At 39.7% G+C, this 6,847-nt stretch overlaps 1 long non-coding RNA gene across 1 annotated transcript; it reads left to right on the top strand.

Moving 5' to 3' along the window:
* Window positions 1-309: 309 nt before the first annotated feature.
* Window positions 310-832, top strand: LOC108248643. Its single transcript, XR_001809149.2, has 3 exons — window positions 310-352; window positions 495-695; window positions 774-832. It is a non-coding gene; the product is annotated as an uncharacterized LOC108248643 (long non-coding RNA).
* Window positions 833-6,847: the final 6,015 nt, after the last annotated feature.

The raw sequence follows: 6,847 nt of genomic DNA, 5'->3' as shown, positions 1-6,847 counted from the left end.
TTATCATTTTTCTTTATCATTAAAATTAGTCACTACTACACATTCTACTTGGTATGAGCCACTGCAAAATTTAAAAAACATAAAATTACAACTGATATACAGTAACATGATGTGTGCCAAATAGATGTCAACAACAAAAGAATACAAAGAAAGAACATTCTTAGCTTGGCTTGTAGTGATTCTGGAGGTTTTTGTATTTTTGGTACTTCCTGGTGGGCCGTCTCGGCGGCTGATTGGCAGCTCTTCTTCACTCCCTCTACACCTGTGGCAGATCAGGCTCATCAGGAGGCGGTTGGTACTTAAGGCTGTGGTGGGAACCAGACCAGCGCTGGAGCATTGTTTTGCCTCTGTGGTAAAGTGCTGAGCCTCTTGAGATTTTCTAGTTTTTCTTGTGAACCCTTCCTGAGCTTTCNTGCTAAGCCTCTTGTGATTTACGAGTTTCTTAGTGAACCCTTTTCTGAGCTTTTTGCATTTTTGTGCTTTTACCTACCTAGGACAACCTGACCTGCGTGGATCCAGTCTGGTCTGTTTGTGGAAACCTGCCTTGGAGATAAACTACCTATCTGTTTGCCTGTGCCTGTCTGCCTGCCTTGAGAGGGATACTTACCTACTGCCTCCTGGAGAAACTGCTAACCTGCTACGGGGAAATACTTACCTTCGTACTCACCTCCGTGCCGTGGATCACCCTTCGCACAGTAAGGCCTCTCACCTGAGGATTTAATACTTACCTGCCTCTTCACCAAGGAAATACTCACCACGACCTCTGCTTCCAGGTCCTGGTTCCTGTTATTATCACCGTTCCCGATTCACTGTAAAATAAACTCACTGTCTATTATCTTGGTCTCCCGTGTCTGTCTGACGCCGAGCTGCTCATTTTAGAATATTGCTGAATCCTGACATCAATATTGGTCTGACGTTTGGCAGAGTTACCTGTGATTACAAGGGGAAGGGGGAGAACAGAGAGTGCAGCTTTTTTATTCCTCAGGATGACCAAGGAACATAACTACCTAAACATAGAAGTACTAGCCAATGAGAAGCAGAGAAGCACAGGTAATGAATGCTGCAACTGGACAAACTAGTCACTGAGTGGGCAGAGACATGAAACCCAGGAGTAAAACTCTAAATAAGCAAGTACGCTTTTTAAACAAGCCCCCCCAAAATGCAACTCATGACAATCAATATTTTCAAGCAAATTTAAAGGAACAACAAGCCCAACGTTGCTTATAATTATAATATAACTTTTCAACTGTAGTCATCAGTGAAAATGCAACAACTTTATTCCTTTGTCAATAATCGTTTAGAACAGTGGTGTTCAATCCTGATTCTGGAGAACCATTATCCTGCATGTTTTAGGTGTTTTTCTGCTTCAACACACCTGATTTGAATGAATGGTGTTGGGTTTAGTGAGTGAGGGGAACCCAATGTGCAGACTCATACCGAAAGCTCCAAGAAAACAATTTATTTAAAATAAGAAAACAAAAACAAAAGGCTGATGTGGCAGCAACAAAAAACTAAATACAAAACTTACTAACAAAATCCAGACTGTATGGAATATGTGAGTCAAGACACAAGAGAAACCATACAGCACATTGGAATGACAACGAACCAGTGAGTAAGTGAGGAAGATGACCAGGTTTTAAAGACTGAAGGTAATTAGGAGAAGTGGACACAGGTGAGTAATTACTAACTTGGGGCAGGTGAAGATGGGCGTGGCTTACGAACAAGAGGTTGGCTGAAGACAAGCGAATGAAAAGAAGAAAATGTTATTACTTGACTTAGAATAGGGCACTCAGGTTTAAACTATACTGATGGGTACTAGGGTTTTTGGTCTTTTTAGCAGAGGCTGTTGTTTCCCTGCTGCTTTTCCCCATCATCCACTAGATGGTGACTGTAGCTGCACACCTTGGAGGATGTGCCTGCTGATTCTGTCGACACACCTGTGAATCATTACTCGTCAGCCCAGAGTATATGAGGAGCAGGCTGCCAGCACTTCAACTCCTGAGTGTTTGCCAGTAATGGAATCTCCTTGTGACGTTTTGGAAGCCTCCCCGTGGAGCCCGAGACCTGGCTTTCAGCATTCATCCACTCATGACGACGTGGATTATTACCCGCTAGTTGCCCGTCCCATCTTCACCTCTGCAGTTCTTCAACAACCGCTCCTGGATTCCCAGCTGGTGGCTGACTCGCCCCTCACCTCCTCCGCACCAGTTCTTACCTGTCTGACCTCCACCGCAGTCTCCACGTCGCCTACTAAGAACTCACCCCATCAAGATCTCTCACTGGAACCTGGACCACTTCAGGGTCACCCACAGAGAAGCCGAACCCAAAAACCCACCGAATCTTCCCCCTGGGCGGGAACCAATCCTCATTCCAAGTAAGATCAGTCTAATTTACTTCACATCTCCTTTTTTCCAACGGCTTCAAACTCACCTTTTTCCTCGCAGATCTTCAAGGTACAAAGTAGTTTAGTAGTGGTGGTAATGCACTTACATTAGTTTGCCAACTGCCATTAAAATTAAAAGAAGAAGAAGACAAGTGAATGATGACAGGAATACAAGGAACAAAAACTATACAAAGACAAAACTAAACATGAGGTCAACCAAATAACAATATAAAAGAAACAATAAACCCAATACACAAGACTTAGTTAAACTGAACACAGTATAACCAGAAACACGAAAAAACAATAACCCTAAATACAAAAAGAAACTCAAAGAAAAACCCAAATTCTTTGCTGCCACCCTTTTTTCACAAATCACTCCTGAAACCACTTCATCCTGATGGACTCTCTTCTTCACCTCTTTACCACATTCCTCGTTTTCCTGGACAGTCGACCCTAAGTATTTGAAGTCCTGCACCTTTGACCTCTGCTCCTTGTAGCCTCAATGTTCCACCTGCCTCCATCTCATTCACACACAGGTACTCTGTCTTACTCAGTATTTTAGTATATATTTTTTTTCATGCTAGGTAGTTGTTTATCTTCACACGAAGGTTTGAAAAGCCAAAGAAAAAATAATCACTGAGGAAAAAAAACTTTCTCACTTTCAATAATTTTACAAAAGCATACAAATAAAAAAGCACTATTGTGCATTCATGTTAAATTACAATACATTTTACTGAATTTTTATGTCACAAAAGTAGATCAAAAATGAATAGAAAGTCTGAAAATTTGAAAAATGGAAAATGTAGGAACCCTAAAATATATAATGTTTATGCATTTAACTGATAAGCAATTTGGTTTTTAGACTATTGCTAAAACACTGACATGCTTGAATATTGGACCAATTATTGCTACTTAGGTTTGTTCAAAAAATAACTCCTTGTCAAATAAAATAATATAAACCAACAACATGATAAATATAGAGTTTAGCATTCTAAAAATGTGTTTCAAGACAGGTCTCTTGCTGTCAGAACAGAGTAAGACAGACTGCAGATCACTTTATAAACCCTCCTTTATATTTAGTAGGGAGGCACAACCTCTCTTCCCCTCAACATCATCATGAATGAACCACTTATCTATATACCCTGTCTATTTCAGTGTGTAGGGATTTGTGCTTTTTGGGAGAATTTTACATCAGATTTATTTCCTGTATAAAGTAACAACAGTTGGTTTCATATTAAATTACCCTGAATGTGGCATCACTGATATGAAGCTTGACATGGGATTGGTGTGATTAGTTTTTCTCATGAAGTGACCATATTCTCCCACCCTGCCCACACACACACACACACAAACAAGCTGGGTCAACTTTGGTATGCTAAAGTATTTACGGAAAATGGTGGGAAATGGATTCCAACACACCGTCTCAGCAAAATATTTCACTGAGACCCTCAGACTCCATTCCTTCAGCTCCATGTTTGTAAAATTTCTTGTTTACTTGTATAACCTCCTTGTACTCTTGTTTAAATTAGTAAACAAGGCCTATATAATTTTTATTTTACAGTATGTGCATAAATAATTAAAAGCCTAGCAATTTTATGTTGAGAAAGTTAAGTCATTTTACTTAATCAAACCTTGAAAATAACATTGTGCACAATGTTGCACGATCTGTTGGTGCTTGGAGTATGTGTTGTGAATGATTCCAAGCTACTACCATACCAAATTTTAGCTCAGTATTTATAAAACTTACTGAGGTGTAGCCAGTTTTGTGTTTTCTAAGGTCAGCTGGCCATCTTGACTTGGACTGTCTCCAGAAGTTACCGTATTTTCTGGACTATAAGGCGCACTTAAAAGCCTAGAGTTTTTTCAAAAATCGACAGTGCGCCTTATAATCCGGAGCACCTTATATATGTAAGAAGTCGTAATGTTTTAGTACGACTTTGATAAACTACAAAGCCGCACCGCTTGCAGCAATAAGGCTCAGTTATAGTCGCTCTTTGTAGTGCTGCACAGGGCTCCGTACACGGCGCGCCTGTGGTGTAGGCATTTATACTTGACACTTACATCAGTGCAGTATTCTTCCGTTAGCTTTGAACCGTTTGATTATCTTTGTGATCTCTCATAGAGGGATATAAATGCTGATATAGGCGAACCAGCTCCACTAGAGCACTAAAATTGTCCATTTTGAATGGAGTGCGGTGCTCGCAGCCTGCGCAAAGTTACTGTTACAACCCTCTTAATGGAATCTAGTCATGGCACTAGGGTGTAACACAAACCAAGCAAGTAAACCTCAAGCAGTTGATGTCCATAGATAAAGTATAATTTATTGTACAGTTTTAAAAAGGTAACATGACAAAAACATAGGATCTCAAAACACAGTGAAGCTTTCAGCTTCAGGGTCTCCAAGGCCAAAATAACAAACAAAACACCCCCTCTAAATAGGAAAACAAAATATATTTAGCTAAGGGTAAACTTAAAAGTACAAGGGCTGAGCTCCCTGTCTGACCACAAAACAGGAGAAGAGTAAGAACAAAAATGGCAGAGAACCCCTACCAGCTTTCACCGTGAGGAAAAAAACAAAACACAAACTTTACTTGTCAGCAACCTAACAGCAAATTGCCCACGCAAAACTACTGTACAGTTTTTTTCATAATACAACACAGACAAGATCACATCAGATCAAGGCCCAGAGGAAAAAGGAAGGGCCCTGGCACATCTGAGGTGAAGCTCTTTATGGAGCAGCTGACGAGCTGTGACACCCCACACGTGTGGCAGCCAGGTAAACCTGAAACGCACAGGAAAAAGTCTCTCATGAAGATTACAACATTTTACAACATGCTAATTGTAAGATTTCAGAATAATGAATCAAAATTATATTTCTACTAATAATAAAGCTTCTATTTCTACCTTGAAAAAGATGAGCATGAATCAAAACTCAAGGATGATGTCATGTCATTTGTCTTAAGTCTGAAAATAAGAAAGCCAGGTTCAGATTGCAGCCAAACATGCTCACAGAAACAACAGCAATCCCAAAATGAGACAAATAAATCACCCTGTCACTCTGTACAACCAAGGGGCTGTCAATTTATTATAAGTGACAAGAAGAAAAACAAGTAGCCAACATAAAACTATTCAAACATAATGTAATATGAGCTAAGATAAAGTGCAAATATAAATGAAGCCAGTGGCTGTCTGAGATTTTGAAAGAATGTTCAATAAATTAGTTCCCATTGTGTTTCTTTAATGTGAAAGTATAAAATGTTGTAATGAATGGGTGTAAAATTTCTCAGTCATCTTTGCAGGGTTTCATACCTGCAAATGGACTACAGAAAGTGCATTTTCTGTGAAAATGCAGTGTGAATGCTGAGTGCTGAATGACTTTGCTGAAATTTGTTGAAGAATGAATTAACTAAATTATTTATATTAAAACAACCAGATTATAAGTAAACATTAGCAAAACAGAACCAGAACCAAATATGGAAAAGCAGCATTCAGCTTCTATGCACCATAAATCTGGAACAAACTTCCAGAAAACTGAAAATCAGCTGAAACACTGAGTTCCTTTAAATGAAGGCTAAATACCTACCTGTTTAGAGTTGCTTATGAACCATAATAAATGGAACATTGACCAACATATTTAAAATGTATTGATGTTTTTGATGATGGCACTCGGCAAAATGTAATGTTTGCTACTGGTTTCTCAATTGGTGACTGCATGTTGTTTTTATAACTTTCTTGTGTTTTTATGATGTAAAGCACTTTGAACTGCCTTGTCGCTGAAATATGCTATACATATTATACTTGACTTGAAAACTGTACATAAAAGCTAAATGTAGAAAAATTAAACAAAATGAACAATTTTCTACTGTTCCAATGGGTGCATTCACACCTGATAGTCGGTTTAGTTGGGACCAAAATTGCAACATTTGTTCCATTTTCAGCCGGTGCAGTTCGCATTCGTGTCCAGAGGACCTGACTCAACCTTGTTAGGCTTACAATTCCTTGTTGGGTTCAAGTTGTCTCCTTCAAACAGCAAACAGAAAATAGATTTGTTATCTACACTGAGATGACTGAGATTATTGTGTTTAATGCTGTCATATCACTAAATCTCCATCTGTCTGTCTGTGTCACAGCTCCAGCTGTTCCTGCCACGCCTCTTGCCACAGCCACTTAACTTTCCATTCATCCACAGTTCAAGCCACGCCCATATTATCATGCCCAAGTAATCACAGTCATCTGTTTCACCTGCTCTGGTCCCCATATATACCCACAGCTCCCAGTACTCTTCACCAGATTATTGAAAGCCTCACAGCGAGTAAATGTACAGCGTTCATGTCTTGTTCATGCCTGATCTCGACCCTTGCCTGTTTTTTGACCACCGACTTTTGCCTGCTCCTTGCCTGATACTTCTTTGGACTCTGATCTCTCGGTACCGACTTCGCTACGCTCACCTGGACCTCGCTCTTT

The sequence above is a fragment of the Kryptolebias marmoratus genome, linkage group LG4, assembly GCF_001649575.2.
Source record: "Kryptolebias marmoratus isolate JLee-2015 linkage group LG4, ASM164957v2, whole genome shotgun sequence".
Lineage (NCBI taxonomy): Eukaryota > Metazoa > Chordata > Actinopteri > Cyprinodontiformes > Rivulidae > Kryptolebias > Kryptolebias marmoratus.
This window is presented reverse-complemented; position numbering and strand designations above follow the sequence as displayed.